We start from the raw sequence: 18231 nt of genomic DNA on the forward strand, positions 1-18231 counted from the left end.
GCTGGTTGTGTTTCTCGCCTTTGTCTCAGTTGCTGTATCTCCAGAGGTTCCTAGTTGTCGGGGATATGTCATGATTGGTTCCTAGTTGTCGGAGTTGATTGGATTTCCCAAGCTTGCATGTTTACTAACCGAGTCAAGAATCTTCAGTTGTTAAAAATGGGCTTTGTATGCTCTTTTACCACCACAACCACCACCACCACCACCAAGATTAGCCGTGAGCCCCAAACGGTAGATCGGCCTCCACGTGGCTTGGGGTGGGTGGTTTTTTAATGAATGAACTATAGGGTCCCAAAAAGAATAGACAGTCTAACCTAATCGTGATATCGTGATATGGTTTATCTAATGAACTCCTAAATTAGATCCAGTGTTAGCTGAATCTATAAATCCAGTGTTAGCTGAATCTATAAATTTTTTGGGACGCTATATTTCTATGTTTAAATACTAGCGAACGATGCCATATAATACAGTCAAACCTCAATTCACCGTGGTTTTGAGTAAATGAATAAAAGTGCCAAATTGGGGATTCTGTTAAATTGGGGCCTGGTTAATGGAGGTTTGATTGTATATTATACTATAATACCAACGTTATAGAACTGTACTGAACCGAATCGGTTTATGACCTTACTAATTATTTTATAATTTCTCAAATAGTGTAGTGTGTAGGTGTAGTGTAGTGTAGTGTAGTGTAGTGTAGTGTAGTGTAGTGTAGTGTAGTGTAGTGTAGTGTAGTGTAGTGTAGTGTAGTGTAGTGTAGTGTAGTGTAGTGTAGTGTAGTGTAGTGTAGTGTAGTGTTGTGTGATACAATGTTGGACACCAAGATAGCGTGTAATATCGAAGCTTATATATGTTCCTAGATGCCAAGCCGATATGGCCGATATAGGTACTCTTTGGGATATTCTATACATTAAATCCTTGATATACCGTGCTTGACAGGGGAAACGATAAATGTACTATTTACTTAAGTTTGCCTATGAACACGGCACACTGCACTGCATGATGAGATCATGAAAGTGGTATATCGAGGTACATATATTGTATGGCATATTCAATTGTTATATAATATATTGCTATATCCATGAATCAATTCAACCATATTGACAATTGTTAACAGTTGCAAAAGATAACCAATTACTTATAACTTAGCATGAGCGGAGAATGACTATAACCGGAAGAATACCACGTGGTGGGATGAACGACCACAACAATAACGAATAACACAGCTTATATGATCAGTCCAATATAATAACAGCAATTTGGCCGATTTTTGAGTATTTGAGCCGTAGAATATATGGCAGATTTTTGTTTATTAACATTGCATTATCTTCTTTGCCGTGTTAATAAAGGTTTGGTTATAATCTTTTAACTTCAGGTGGAAAATAAAAGTTGCATTAAATGTAAATTAGTTGTATAAAAGTATAAATTGAACAATCGCTGTTAATAAGTGGCATGGTTAGTGTTTGAGATTCAGCTTAGTTCGAGGAATGAAATTACAGTAATAGTGCACATAATATATATCATAGAGAGGACTTTAACGGTTATATTATGGCTTTAATATTATCTTTTTTTCACAGGAGTGTGGCATCCATTTAAGCCAGGAGGAAAAAGACTTGGTGACCGCACATTCGGAGCTTGAAAATACCAGCATTGGTCTTACGTTTCAATCCGAGATTGTTGAGGCATCATTGATCCAGTATTACAAAGAGGTAACCGTGCGATAACCGTGTAATCCACATTTATCGGATTTCTCTTAATTTCTTGACATATATTTTCGAGTTGTTAAATGTTGATTGTTGTATCTGTGGTCCAGGTCAATTATAAAAAATATAGTTTCAATATAATTACGTATGGTTAATGTTTTCAGGATCTTGAGATAGCAGATTTAAGACGCCATTATACCCTGGTGCGAACCGACGTCAGAAGTCGAAGACAGTAGTAGCACTTTGCAAACAGTGTTTTTTAAAAAGATTTCGAGAAACCAGTTTTGTAATAATCAGCAAGCGGCTGTGGAACTATTTGACTATTTTAAGTATTCATTTTAATTTAAGTAATTTAAATGGTACTCTACGTTCAAATCACCGATCTAAATTGTGATTTGGTTATCTTTAACCTTTGAGTGTGTTATTAAATCTACTATTAATTAATTTAAAATTGGTACTCCTAAAAAATCAATCCACTTTTAATATATAACGCAAACTAAATTCCTTTTAGCAGGGTTGGATTTTGAAATATATGTGTAATGTTCATGGAGGGCCAAGCGTGAGTTAGATACATAATTGGTACAATTATGGAGCATCGCGGCTCTAGGCAGCTCTGTTAAAACTGGATCAAAACCGACATTACGGCACGTATTGGCCTTACACAGAGGTATAATGAGACCTGAAGTGAGGTCAATACGTGCCGTAATGTCGGTTTTGAACAGAGTTGCCTAGAGCCGTGTTGCTCCCAAATCGTACCAATTATGTTATTTTTGACATATAGTCTGCAGCGCACCCAAAATGCACGGAGAAGTGTGTTTGTTTTGATATTCTGTTAAATACTATTTATGATTTATTTTGTCCTAATAATGAAGGTGTTGTTCATTCTAATCTAAGTTTAAAGGTGCTGTTATATCAAAAGTAAAATTGGTCAAATTAAATAGAATATATTTAAAAAAATATATATATATTGCGCTGATGTACCGTTTATTCGGGTAGTGAATGAACGATAACGCTCATGAAATTTATTGGGATCATAGAGTATGGCTGATGGTAACTAGTGTTATAGTTATCTCCCGATTAGCCGTGCTTGTCGGAGAAAGGGAGATGCATGCATGGTCTAATGTGAATTTCATGCGGTAAAAAACCACTGCGTATGATAAATCGGGAGGCACGGTAAATAGGTAGCAGAGATGACTCGTGACCGCAACATTAAACATATAAGGAATTTGCCATTTATAAATGTAATTTGCACTATTATAGTGCACTGCACGGGACCCCTCAGTTTCAGTTCCTTGTTTCACAGACCGTTCAGCAAGGACATTCACTGAGTTTATCGGGTTAATAAGCACTTTCCAAAATCTATAGTGCAAAATATATTTATAGCCATATTCCCACGTGTTATATGGCAATTTCTGATGCAGAATATGTAAAAGCGGTCAATATGGAACGCGCATACGTTTTAAAATCATTAACGTGGCGCAGCACGTACGTACATATAGGTGAGCCATCTCGGCCACGCGCAAAACAAAATCATTTTCATTTTCAAATTTGAAAATGGTTTTTTTTGCGCGTGGCCGAGATGGCTCACCTATATAAACGTACGTGCAAATCGTTTGCAAAATAAAAATCGTTTTCAAAATCAAAACCGTTTTCAAAATCAAAAACGTTTTCAAAATCAAAATCAATACCGTTCTCAAAATCAAAATCAATATCGTTTTCAAAATCAAAATCAATATCGTTTTTAAAATCAAAACCAATATCGTTTTTAAAATCAAAATCGATATCGTTTTTAAAGTCAAAATCGATATCGTTTTCAAAATGAAAATCAAAATTGAAATCAAAATCAAAATTTAAATCAAAATCAAAATCAAAATCGAAATCAAAACCGTTTTCAAAATGAGAATTGTTTTTAATTTCAATATGAAAATCGTTTTTTATTTAAATTTTAAAATAATTTTAGAAATCAAATTTAAAATCGTTTTTATTTTGTGATTAATTGTATAATTAATTTTTAAATTACAAATTTTCAGTGAAAATTTAGGTGAGCCATCTCGGCCGCCATAGACGTGCGCGCAAATTAAATTTGCAGAGAATGTACTCGCGCGTTCCATCTCATAACTGGTTCCTGGATCAAGGACATAAAATGATTGCCAAAAATTGATCCTTATAATATAGATTTAAAATATCAAAATCACGTAGTCCATTTAGAGAAACGTTGTTTGTCATTCTCAATCAATGAAGTCATTCCAATCTATAAACTGGTACATTATTGAGATTACCTCACTTTTGATTAACAGTTCTCGTTGAATCTCTTCACATTTCAAATGGTATACATGCTCGTTTGCTTGTAATATAAAGGGGACATCTACTTAGGGCGTCCGCCATAATTGCAGACTTTTTAGACCACCCCCTCCCCCTGTCCGGGTGTGTCCGAATTTACAAAACCACACCCAATCCCCCGGACGTCCGTATTTCCAGCTAATTTTAAAAGTACAGATAAAACCAACTCAAGTTCATTGAGTAATTAGTGTCAAATAGTGAATGGGACTTTTTCGTCAATTCTGCCAATATTTCCGGACTTACAGATTTTCAGAAACCACCCCCTCCCCCTGTCCGGATTTGCCCGAAATTCCAAAACCACCCCCCCCCCCTCCCTATTTGCCGGACGTAGATGGCCCCTAACGTGATTAACAGTTCTCGTTAATTAATGCCATAATGTCAGTAAAATGGTACGGATACATATATATCTATATACCAGATATCTATATCGTGTCGATTTATACATATATAGTAAGATATATATTAAAAATTTCAAATTTAGTTTTAACAAAAACACATTTACATTATATTTTAAACTTGACAAAATTCGCCCGGCAACGGGGAAGAAAAAACATTGAAAATCGACCAAAAACTGACCCTCTGGTAACACCAATTTCAGCTCACAAATGGAGTCAAAACCTCGCCATTTTCAGCAAGGTTTAAAAAGGGATAGGAATAGGATATAGCATTCTTAGAATTTTGATTAAAGCTTTAGATTTTCTATAATTAACGTCGGAAGTAAGGTAAAATATACGTTAGAATAATGGTGTTACTTTATCAAAGGTGTCATGCTTTATAAAACGTCATGATTAGCTCACATTTACGCTCAAGATTATTACTATTTATACCTTTGGTTGTGATTGATATCTTTTGATGCGGTAAAAAGTGTCGTTTAGGGAAACCGAATACTTACGACGTACATAACACTTCTTTCACTGGAAACGACTGACTATATTATAAATTCCTCTTGAAAACACTTCGACTGATTGATAGTTGGTTTTTTGAGGGCTAAATAAGGTTCAAGAATCAATAACTTTATAGAACATCTATATCTCGTAGATTGGTTTTTCCATGTTGTTCACCAGAGTTAGGATAGTACATCATATGATTATTCAATGCCTGAGATTTAAATTAAATTAATTGAATTAGAAAATAGAAAGTACTCTCCGAATTATCGACTAATCTAATAGCATATTAGCTGATCTTTATGTTTTTTTATATTAAATATCATCACTACACCGTATAAAATGACATTGATAACAATATAATAAAGATTGCAACTTACATATTCAAACTGGAAAGGGCGTTTTCGTGTCCTCTGTGCTGCAGTTTACCGACTACAGTCGCTGATACTATCCATAAAACTAAAACCTGTTAGTGCAATGACATTCTAGGATAAAATTAGGTTTGAATATCTTGAAAGATTGCTATGTCACATTAGATAAGCAAATATGTGCATTTTATATAATCATCTGTATTCTATTAGATACTACACATAAAATGTTATAATTTTCAGAATGTCAGAATAGCCGAAAGTTTTAAATATCAATTGACATAATATTATATTCGATTGAGGTGCCAAATTATGAATTTTGCTCAAGAAGTATCATGGCAGTAATAAATAATTATAGTAATTCCAATAAATGAGACTTCGAACATGATAAAATGATTAAAAAAGTTGTATTAATGTATGAAATTGTACAAAAGTAAAAGATTTACATACCGATAAGTTTTTAAATGATGACAGCTTCAACACTGCATTATAAGCCGCTTTTTACAATAAATGTGAATTGTGAAAATACATCAAGAGCTCACGTCTTATACATTGTAAGACCTATAAAATTGGTGCTTTAAATAGGCAGATTACCTCAATAGTCGATACATTACAATAATCAACAATAACGTATTTGCTATCATAAGCTCACTTCTAAAGCGATGCTTCTATTCGGATTAGCAGTTCTAATAGTCTGTCAATTTGCAGCTTCCAAAAATTATCAATTTATTTTATGCCGTTAATGAAAATAGCCATAGTATAAAATAAATAAACAACTCGCTTTCGTAAGCTAAACTAAAAAACAAAAATGCCTTAAAACATCAGCTTTTTAAAATTATAAACTAACAACAATAACAATTTATTATGGGCTGTTCATAAAAATTATTATAATAAACTACTCGCTTTCATGAGCTAATTTCTAAAAGAAATTTCTAAAAACAGCTAATAAAAACTATCAATTAACAGCAATTACAAGTTTATTTCTACGGTGTTTACCCCGAATAAACAAATGATCAATACACGGTGTTTCAAGACTCGTGTTCAAATTTGAAATAATAATTTTATATTTTACAAAAGAGCAAATTAAGTGAAATCGGTTTGGAAATGCTTGTTAGGTCTTACATTTAAGTTATTTCGTGTCGAAAACCATTTTTTCACAATTTTGAAATTTTGTTGTTAATAGTAAATTAGTAAATTATTAATTTCTGTGATTATTATAGACGTTACTAAAACAACCAACCTTCCCCAAACACAAATCCTTAATACACCTTTACACTTCTCACGGTACAATTTTTGAAGTTCAGAGTGGATCGCATTACTAATCATACGTCACATCACTAATTATACGTCACATCACTAATTATACATCATATGATCTGACCCCTAATAATCAGGGGTCCCCCGTTGTCGTGCAGCCCGTCGAAAGAAAAAATCAAAAACTGTGTCTGCTGAACTTAATGCTCACATGCGCATGCAATGCTTACAGATATCAAAGGAATGAATTTTCCATGCCATAACGTCATAAATTACATAAGTAATTGGGTGCAGTAACCAGAATTCAAGTTTAAGTCGACAATAAACAGTTGTTATTTCTAATATACCGTAGGTTGAGGATGTTACTTTCCAACTCTCTGCTGAACTAGATTGTCCGCTGAAAAATTGTGTTCGTGAACTATTTATAAAGGGTATTTCACATTTTCATAAGAATTACAAATTTTTAAATTTCCTTATGCATAATATGAATCCAAATATTTAAAGATATCACACCAAATATGACTCAAATAGGTTATCGATAAATTTTCTCAAGTTCGTGTAGAGACAATAAGATTTAAGATTGAAAAGATTCCGTGGATTGAGCTGATGAGATGGTTACTGCAGGCAGAGGATTGGAGATCTTTGCAGGCACCACAGAGAAGCTAGGTTCACCAAACTACATGAAACAATAAGTGTCTTGCAAATAAGTTGGCTTCAATCTAAGCAAGAACTTGTGAGACAGTAGTAATATTTTGAATGCAAATATTTTCCTTTTATCCAATGCAGATCAAAATGGTCATTATTAAGCTTCTCGCCGATACTGAAGTATAAGTCGGTACAGTAATCTACACATACCGTAATTATGCTGTTAGCGATAAACTATCAAATGCTGATATACTTCAACGTTGGAATGTTATCGAACCCAATTGTTTGTGCACCTGCGGATTGAAGATTTTGTACCTTGTTATCAAGGAACGACGATCTTATCTGAGCTCTAACAAAGTTGATGTTTTCGACATTGGTCATTTTTGATGTAATTAAACACCAGGCATTGAACAGGGCATGCACACCACAGTTTACAATGTCTTTCTGCTGTTCTGTTGTCACAATCCTTAGAGTCCTAGCCATTGGTTTCAACTGTTTGGCAGCTGATACAAGGGACTGATCGTATGCACCGATTTCGGCAAAATCTGTTGAATCGGCCTTTCCACGACCGTAAAAAGAGTCGTAGGCAAGCACACAATCAGGGTCTTTTTGATGCATGTTTGTAAACAGCACCCAATGATTGCCGTTCATGTTGACGATCTGGAAGAAAGTCCCCTCTAGAGGTGGCATACACCACTTTTCCTTAATCATGGTGTCTTGATTACTAATTGGAAGTTTCCGCCTAGATCTGTAGAGGTTTGCCAACATAAAGGAAAAACTGTTGATTATCGTACCATTCAGCTCAGATTTTGGGTTCTGTATTATCCGAGATTCTGACTGGTACATTTCTAACCTTCCAGAGCTTGAATCAGCTGTTAGCCACACACGAGATCCACCCCGTACCTCAGGCAACTTATCCAGGTCAATAAGAGGAGCGGTTGTGGCAGGTGCTGGATGCTTTCTTTTCCTCCTTTTCGGTTTCTTAACAGTATCCTTATACACAAGTTTATAGAGGATAAGTTGACTAGTCTTCTGTACATTCCGCATAAACACGTTCCTGGACACTGGTTTCCTCGTTCCGCCATCGAACATGATGTACTTGCCACTGTCAAATGTGAATGTCACATAGTGACCCAGAGCAACATGACCACAATAAGAAATACAGCTGATGATTCTGTATTGACTTTCTGTAAATTCGATATCAGAGGAAGCTAATCGCGAGGTGATTGATATCACCTCTTTTATACCACTGAAGGGAGCGTCATCCATACCACTGCTCTTTACAGTTCTTATCGGAGAGACGAACACAAAGTCTTTCATGCTTACGCTCTCACATAAGAAAGTCAGTTTGTTAAAGAGACTTTTCTCGTCCTCTGCTTGATAAATTTCGATTGACCGGTCAAATTTTACACAAACTTGATCTAGCAATGGGAAAATTAAGTCACCCATAACCTCCAGGACATCTTGCGGTTTGCCTGGAACATATTCCCGCTTTTCGTGTTTCAGCTTTCTTTCCCTCAGTCTTTCAAGACATGCCTGAGCAAATAAGAATTGTAGACGTTTATCATACTTTTGGGAACACATCATTCGGAAGAATGATTTTGCTTGTCCTAAAAAGTGATCTGGATATTGCTGACAGACCAAATTTTCAGCAATCACGAGATGTAATCCTACAGAGGATAGCATGTAAGCTATGGAATTAAGCCAACAGAAATTGCTGGATGCTGGATTCTGTAGCCTTACAACTTTCATCCACTCGTCATCCTTATCCCTGGCCTTGGTATTACGATGTTCCTCCCGCTCCCGCTTCTCTTTACCACATTCCTTCCAGCCCTCCTCATCATCATCTTCGTCACATTGCTTCCGCTTCTTCTCATCATCATGCTCTTCTTGCTCCTGCTTCCTCTCACCACGTTCCTTCTGCTCCTCATCATCACCACCATGCTCTTCTTGCTCCTGCTTCCTCTCACCACGTTCCTTCTGCTCCTCATCATCACCACCATGCTCTTCTTGCTCCTGCTTCCTCTCACCACGTTCCTTCTGCTCCTCCCCATCATCACCATGCTCTTCTTGCTCCTGCTTCCTCTCACCACGTTCCTTCTGCTCCTCCCCATCATCACCATGCTCTTCTTGCTCCTGCTTCCTCTCAACACGTTCCTTCTGCTCCTCCTCATCATAACCATGCTCATCCCGCTTCCGTTTCCTCTCGCCACGTCCCTTCTGCTCCTCCCCATCATCACCATACTCATCCCGCTTCCGTTTCCTCTCACCACGTCCCTTCTGCTCCTCCCCATCATCACCATACTCATCCCGCGTCCGTTTCCTCTCACCACGTTCCTTCTGCTCCTCCCCATCACCACCATGCTCTTCTTGCTCCTGCTTCCTCTCACCACGTTCCTTCTGCTCCTCATCATCACCACCATGCTCTTCTTGCTCCTGCTGCCTCTCACCACGTTCCTTCTGCTCCTCCCCATCATCACCATGCTCTTCTTGCTCCTGCTTCCTCTCACCACGTTCCTTCTGCTCCTCCCCATCATCACCATGCCCTTCTTGCTCCTGCTTCCTCTCACCACGTTCCTTCTGCTCCTCCCCATCATCACCATGCCCTTCTTGCTCCTGCTTCCACTCACCACGTTCTTTCCGCTCCTCATCATCACCACCCTGCTCTTCTTGCTCCTGCTTCCTCTCACCACGTTCCTTCTGCTCCTCCCCATCATCACCATGCTCTTCTTGCTCCTGCTTCCTCTCACCACGTTCCTTCTGCTCCTCCCCATCATCACCATGCTCTTCTTGCTCCTGCTTCCTCTCACCACGTTCCTTCTGCTCCTCCCCATCATCACCATGCTCTTCTTGCTCCTGCTTCCTCTCACCACGTTCCTTCTGCTCCTCCCCATCATCACCATGCTCTTCTTGCTCCTGCTTCCTCTCACCACGTTCCTTCTGCTCCTCCCCATCATCACCATGCTCTTCTTGCTCCTGCTTCCTCTCACCACGTTCCTTCTGCTCCTCCTCATCATAACCATGCTCATCCCGCTTCCGTTTCCTCTCACCACGTTCCTTTTCAGCTTTCTTCGTGGCGGATAGGCACGTACTTCTAAGGCTTTCCTCATCGACAAATTTTTGTGTGTCTAAACATATTTTAAGATTAGTTCTTAAAGCTTTTTGCATACTCCTTCTATTCTTTTCATTTATGTCCATATTCTCTATAGAGGTAAAGTACATTAGATACTTTACAAATCTGTCTTTTGACATCGAATTGAGAAAGTGGGCAAATTTCTTCGTCAAGGAATTCCGCTGTTCCTGAATTTCCAGGTTCTGTTTCAAGGCTTTCAGCTCCTGGACTGCATATGGGTCATGCAGAACAGCGTCAGCACCCCTGTGATTCGGTCTATGAAATGGGTCGATTAGGATATATTTATCATCCATTTCTTCCTCCAATAAACCGGGGATACTTATTATTTCACCGTTGAGAACCTTCTCAACGTTGGATTCTGTCTGAGGCAGGATTTTTCCTCCGTACGGGGTTAAAAAGCCCGGTTCAACGATATTGATGCAGATGTGTCTAGCCACCTGCGGTCCAAAGTCGATAATGATGACATTGGGAGCATTCTCAAATGACGTGAGCATTTGGCAGTAGTCAGATGCTCCCTCTGGACCGACTAGAATCTTCATGACATACACTACCCCATGCGTACAGAAGCCACGTGCAACACCACCTGATTTACCACCTAATTTGAAATACTTGGTGGCAAATTCGTCGTAGGGAACATTGGCTTCCACGATAGCCTCGATAAGCTCACTTCTGTTGTTAGGAAGTGGCTTAACACCACGTTCTTTGCACAGTTTCCTCAAGGTGACTTTGCTGTTCCCTCCGGTCTTCATGTCTTCCAGCACGTCATGATTGATGCTAAATGGCGTTTTAGCAACACCATAAGACGGCTTCCTCCGAGTGCTTTGGGGCTGGTTACCTGACACTACCGTTCTTTCGCCAAGAAGAGGCAGCCAGTCTCCACTCGCTTGCAGTGACATTTCCTCCTGGAGTCCTGAGTTCTTTGTAAGAGTACTAACAACATCGCCTTTGCGGACTTGGTGATAAAACTCCTTGCAATTCTTGAAAGTAGGGTCTGCTGAACTACGGGGTCGGTATTCTGTCTGAATTTTGAAGTTCACTTTACGTGTTGCATCAAAACACAGCAGTTTGGGCGTTATACCACAAATACCACATATCATGTGGAATGGGATTTTTTTGAGTGATAAATAAAAACCCATCAAATCGTACATAACATCATGGTTATATACCACATTAAAATCTCTCACCAATGCGCTAAGAACATCCATGAGTGAGGTGTGAGACAACTGTCGACTGAGGATTGCCTCCAACAGCCTTACACTGCAGACATGGCAGTTGTCTCGGTTGATCCATCCTGTTTTGTAATCCAAATGTTGGAAGGTGAGACTAGACACATTTTACACTCCTTTGTGTATATTGGCCTTGTCAATGAGCAGGAAGTGGTGCTGATTATCTTACACTCCCTGTTCAGCTTCCTAACTGTAAGACTACCACAGCATGAGGGACAGTCCACCTCACCTGGCATAAACTCCTCAGGCAAGGTCTCTTTGAGAGCAATGTCTTTGTGTTCTATCTTAACAGGCACTGATTTTTCCTTCAAAATGTACTCCACCAGAAACGTAACCCTGTTTCTTTCTTCAAGCTCCTCCGGCCTGTTATCCTCTGGACATGGAGCAAGGTCTTCTGACAACACTAAGAGGTCTGCATCAATCTGTTTCAGATACATTTTACTTATCATAATGTGGTCACAAGACCCACGACCAGGGCAAAGACAGGTAAACGACTTGTGCCCGACATTAAATGTTATGACAACCCGTTTAAAAACGGAATAACTGGAGTGGTCACTTGGCTCATAAACAGAAAAATACAGATAATTAGGTGGTTTATTTAATGTTTTGTCCTCAAATAGAACAACTAGGGGTGCTTGATTATCGTTTGCAGCCTTGCTCCATCTTTCAGATATTCTCTCTTTGAGTGCCTTACTGTAATTCATACCATCCAACAAATTTACGTCAAATGGTTCTTTGGACGGAAGTGCAGCTCCTTCAGTGGAGCGGAGGTGCTCACACATGTGAGATACTCGTGCGTTGTTATGGGCCACATTTCGAGCATCACGGCAGGAACGTTCATGACAGACAGCCTTGTAATCTCCTGACAGAGTGCTGTGCATAACATGCAGTGGAACACCAGAACCACTCTGCCCTTTTCGCACCATGAACACTTTGTTCCTAGCATCGACAAGCATACTCGCCCTTACATGAAGTGCATGCACGGTCGCAATGTGACGTGAAATGTAACCTGACTTAAACTTTTTCAGACAAATTGAACATTCAGTAGTTTGTGAAACCTCAACTAGATTATTTTTCGTTACTCCAGGTGTGATATTATTTGCATCAGTGAGGGGACCAGTTACATTGGATCCATCAACATCAGTGGGGACATCTTCGTCAGGATGAACGTTAGTAAAAGCAGATCCATCTGCATCAGTGGAAGGACCGGCTGAAGTTGATCCACCTACATCAATGGGGACATCTTGATCTTTCTGATGAACATTAGTTGAAGCAGAATTGGAACGTTGACACCGTCCGATATGGCTCTCCAACCGATTAAATGTTTTGTTAGAATAGAAACAAAACGGACAATGGTAATGATAGCTGTTAGGTCGAGTATTGTCAATGCAACATTTTTGGGTGCCTAGTCTACAAGCATTAAGGACTATTCCATTTACACTTCTTCGTTTTTTAATGTGATTTTTAACGTGAATGTTCAATGACTCACTCACGATTTCAATCCTGCAAAGAGAGCATGTTCCCTTTGCTATCAGGTCTCCTTCGCTGAGATTGTTGCAGGAAAGTAAAGACTTTACCAAATCGTCCATGGTAATCAACCTGAAAAATGATCATCAGGTTAAATAAGTCTTCCGACAGTTACATTTATTTGCTTCAGTTACTATATGAACCCGGCCTTCACAGCTGCCCCAGTTAAAAAGGGTATGAGTATTTACCCGCTGAGTTGAAACCCGCATTAGGTGAGCAATTCTATTCGGAGTGCCCTCACGTATCCAATAGTATAGATAACATAATCGCAAAATCAGTTCTTTCTCGTGGATAATTAAGTCATTATTAGGCACCACATTCCATGATCATAAGGTCCGTATACCCTGTACTCCTGTACCACGACTATTACACCTCATCAGTCATCAACCCCGTCTTGAACCGCTTTTCATTTTTATTTAAATCGTTTTAATTACGATTCATGTACCAACGCTACATATTACATAATATGCAGTAATAAGAGAGAGCGTGGAGTGAGAAAAAGAGAGCCATTTTATGTCACATTTGTGGTACAAAACTATCAATTAAACCACTTACCACCGACCAATTTGAAAAACCTCATTCATTTGGGTTCGTCAGAGTTTTGTCGAAACTATACCAAAAAAACTAGTCCGTATCTCTGACCGTTTTCTTGATTAAGCCGTTTGGAAATTACATGCGCACAGACAGACAGACATATACACAGACAGACACACACTTTCACACTTTGAGATTATTGTTTAAGATTGGACACGTTCATTTGAGTTTAGACCTTATTTTTGTGCCCGATATAATTATACTAAGCTGATGATATGTAGCTTGATTCGCATTTATTTCATAGTTAAGATAGTCGGATCGAGCCAAATTTTATTTGACTTCCCAATTATGACACCGTAATTGGGATCTCTGCACAATTTCCGTAATACGGATATAGCCTCAACCCAATCACCTGATCACACGTAATAAACAAACTCGTTATGCTTCATATCTCGGTCATCTGAGAAGCTACAACTCTAATTTCTTCAATACAAACGTAATAAAAATAGCCAAATACCATTCAATGAAATTTGGCTCGATCCGACGATCCAAAATATCAAATAAATGCGAAAATGAACATTCATTTGAAAAAATGAACAATTTGACAAATTCCTCGAACCAGTGGTGGTTATTTTAATCGGGCACTCAGTGACTGAGCTATTAAGGCCAACGTATGGGTACTGACTTCCCCCCCCCTGTATAATTAAAGCCAGGTTTGCACTTTTTAATATATTGTGTACCGAATATAAACCTGCCCTGTTTTGACACCGCCAGTAAAATAATGTTTTTGCGAATTTTACGTTCTACTCTCACGTTTCTCCGTTTCAAACTCTCCTGGTAACTTAAGTCGTAGATGCTTACAGTTGACAAACTCACACTCATGCGGCAAGTGAATATATATTTTGATCGTTTACATTAAAATATGTACATGAAACAATGAGCTCAAACATTGTTTGATAGCGGCCGGTTTTTTGTGGGTTACTCTATTATATTTATGTTATATAGTCAGTAATTTTGCCCTGTTCTGCATCTTAAACCAAAAGCAACATGATTGTCTCGTAAATTTTCTTAAATCCTCGAGGGACATTATATAATATATCGCACGTGCGATATAAAGTTCCACACACGAGGCTGCATTGATAATATTATATATATTTACTACCTTTGTGGAAGCCTTGTGATTTAGAATCCTGATCTGGTTACGTGTTATATGCTTATATGCTATCGGCGTTGCGATATTATTTTTGCAAGTTACTCTTAGGTATCACCACTCCCTCTTCTTCACTATCTTCACCATTTAAAGGTAGAACGCTATCAGCTGGGGACTGACTCCTAAGTTTCCAGACACATTTGGTTTGATAAGTGAAGTGCTTTCCCAAAATTCACAATTTAACTTAGTTATGACCCTTTTATTTCAACTTAGTTATGATACCTGTATCTATATAATATACAATTAATGATAATTAATTATATCTATATAAATCTATTTAAATAAAAATATATGTCCTAAAAATATTATAACTTAGTTATTTTGACTTAGTTTATTTGACTTAGATATAATGATCCTTTATTTTAAGATCTTGCAGATACGTAATCCAGCAATTAATAAGTGACATTTTCACTCAATCAATAGCCTGAATGGTTAGAGACTGCTTATAGGCTGCAATCAAAACTCTATAACGCGAATTTCTTCGGTTAAAAAAAAGTTACTACGTATCATCAGTATTCAGTGTTCACTCAAATTGATCAGATAGTCATTTGCCAACATGCTAAGTACCGCCTAATAAGGCCCATTATTGTATGCTAGCGAATAGCCTCCGATGAGATTACTGATTGGCTGATTATTTTATCGGGTGACGATCTGATTTTTGGGTCAGGGTTCGAATAACTGATAGAAATGGTGGACCTTATCAATTCTGATCCAGAATCGCCTTACAAAGGACCATGTGTTTAGAAAAGTTGTAGGCATCGAACTGCATATAATATATTATTTATTCGATTTATCTTAGCTTCTAGTGTAGAGTAGATTGTTACTCGAGCCTCAGTGAAAATCGTTTTATCTGGATTTTTCCCAAAAATTAACATTTTGGGTCTCTATGACCATCATGATAGTAATAAACAAGGGCATTGCGGTCATTTTAAGCCCAACAGTAAACTCGAACTCTAAGCACTTCAGGAGCTTAGAGAGAAATTTCTCATATACAGCATACGCATCTAATAAAAATGTGAAATATGGGTGTGGTCACACAGGGTCGGGTTGAAATTAGCCAAGCAGTTTATTAGATAAAATTTGGACGAAACTTGGCAATATTATATAGCAATAAACTTTGGCTGCTTACCTGATAGTAGCAGCAATGTCTTCAAAGAAACGTGTTAACTTCTGTTGTGTACATTACATGAATCTGCGAAATAAAGGTTATAATTTTATTTTTATTTTTTATCGTGAACTAAATACTGTGTTTCCCTGAAGGAGTCTAAATCAATTAAGAACTATCAAGGGGAATTAAATTAAATTATTGGAAACCAGGAACTAGAATTAAATATACTGAAATTAATTAAATTATTTGACATCAAGAAAGTTAAATAATGTGTTTCCCTGAAGAGGTCTTAATCAAATTAGAACCATCTTGGGGAATTAAATTAAATTATTGGAAACCAGGATCTAGAATTATTGGAAACCAGGAACTAGAATTAAATATACTGAAAGTAATCAAATTATTTAACATCAAGAACTAAATAATGTGTTTCCCTGAAGAGGTCTTATTCTTATCAGAACCATCTAGGGGAATTAAATTAGATTAAATTAAATTATTGGAAACCAGGAACTAGAATTAAATAGACTGAAAGTAATTAAATTATTTAACATCAAGAACTAAATAATGTGTTTCCCTGAAGAGGTCTTAATCAAATTAGAACCATCTTGGGGAATTAAATTAGATTAAATTAAATTATTGGAAACCAGGAACTAGAATTATTGGAAACCAGGAACTAGAATTAAATATACTGAAAGTAATTAAATTATTTAACATCAAGAACTAAATAATGTGTTTCCCTGAAGAGGTCTTATTCTAATCAGAACCATCTAGGGGAATTAAATGAGATTAAATTAAATTATTGGAAACCAGAAACTAAAACTAAATATACCAGTGAAATTAATTAAATTATTTGACATCAAGAACTAAATAATGTGTTTCCCTGAAGAGGTCTTAATCAAATTAGAACCATCTTGGGGAATTAAATCATTGGAAACCAGGAACTAGAATTAAATATACTGAAAGTAATTAAATTATTTAACATCAAGAACTAAATAATATGTTTCCCTGAAGAGGTCTTAATCAAATTAGAACCATTTGCATTAAGGGGAATTAAATTACATTATTGGAAACCAGGAACTAGAATTAAATATACTGAAAGTAATTAAATTATTTAACATCAAGAACTAAATAATGTGTTTCCCTGAAGAGGTCTTATTCTTATCAGAACCATCTAGGGGAATTAAATAAGATTAAATTAAATTATTTGAAACCAGGAACTATAATTAAATATACTGAAAGTAATTAAATTATTTAACATCAAGAACTAAATAATGTGTTTCCCTGAAGAGGTCTTAATCAAATTAGAACCATCTTGGGGAATTAAATTAAATTATTGGAAACCAGGATCTAGAATTATTGGAAACCAGGAACTAGAATTAAATATACTGAAAGTAATCAAATTATTTAACATCAAGAACTAAATAATGTGTTTCCCTGAAGAGGTCTTAATCAAATTAGAACCACCTTGGGGAATTAAATTAGATTAAATAAATTATTGGAAACTAGGAACTAGAATTAAATATACTGAAAGTAATTAAATTATTTAACATCAAGAACTAAATAATATGTTTCCCTGAAGAGGTCTTAATCAAATTAGAACCATTTGCACTAAGGGGAATTAAATTACATTATTGGAAACCAGGAACTAGAATTAAATATGCTGAAAGTAATTAAATTATTTAACATCAAGAACTAAATAATGTGTTTCCCTGAAGAGGTCTTATTCTAATCAGAACCATCTAGGGGAATTAAATTAGATTAAATTAAATTATTGGAAACCAGGAACTAAAACTAAATATACTGAAATTAATTAAATTATTTGACATCAAGAACTAAATAATGTGTTTCCCTGAAGAGGTCTTAATCAAATTAGAACCATCTTGGGGAATTAAATCATTGGAAACCAGGAACTAGAATTAAATATACTGAAAGTAATTAAATTATTTAACATCAAGAACTAAATAATATGTTTCCCTGAAGAGGTCTTAATCAAATTAGAACCATTTGCATTAAGGGGAATAAAATTACATTATTAGAAACCAGGAACTAGAATTAAATATACTGAAAGTAATTAAATTATTTAACATCAAGAACTAAATAATGTGTTTCCCTGAAGAGGTCTTATTCTTATCAGAACCATCTAGGGGAATTAAATTAGATTAAATTAAATTATTGGAAACCAGGAACTAGAATTAAATATACTGAAAGTAATTAAATTATTTAACATCAAGAACTAAATAATGTGTTTCCCTGAAGAGGTCTTAATCAAATTAGAACCATTTGCATTAAGGGGAATTAAATTACATTA

The 18231-nt window shown here is 36.7% G+C and overlaps 2 long non-coding RNA genes across 2 annotated transcripts; both read right to left on the reverse strand.

The window, feature by feature from the left end:
* Positions 1–4495: 4495 nt before the first annotated feature.
* Positions 4496–5402, reverse strand: LOC134822122 (uncharacterized). Its single transcript, XR_010161131.1, has 2 exons — positions 5302–5402; positions 4496–5135 (listed from the first exon to the last, which is right to left on the reverse strand). It is a non-coding gene; the product is annotated as an uncharacterized LOC134822122 (long non-coding RNA).
* A 272-nt stretch (positions 5403–5674) lies between these two features.
* On the reverse strand, positions 5675–16034 carry LOC134821907 (uncharacterized). Its single transcript, XR_010161080.1, has 3 exons — positions 15948–16034; positions 13041–13146; positions 5675–6940 (listed from the first exon to the last, which is right to left on the reverse strand). It is a non-coding gene; the product is annotated as an uncharacterized LOC134821907 (long non-coding RNA).
* Positions 16035–18231: the final 2197 nt, after the last annotated feature.

The sequence above is a fragment of the Bolinopsis microptera genome, chromosome 10 (assembly GCF_026151205.1).
Source record: "Bolinopsis microptera isolate Bmic1 chromosome 10, MBARI_Bmic_1.0, whole genome shotgun sequence".
Classification (NCBI taxonomy): domain Eukaryota; kingdom Metazoa; phylum Ctenophora; class Tentaculata; order Lobata; family Bolinopsidae; genus Bolinopsis; species Bolinopsis microptera.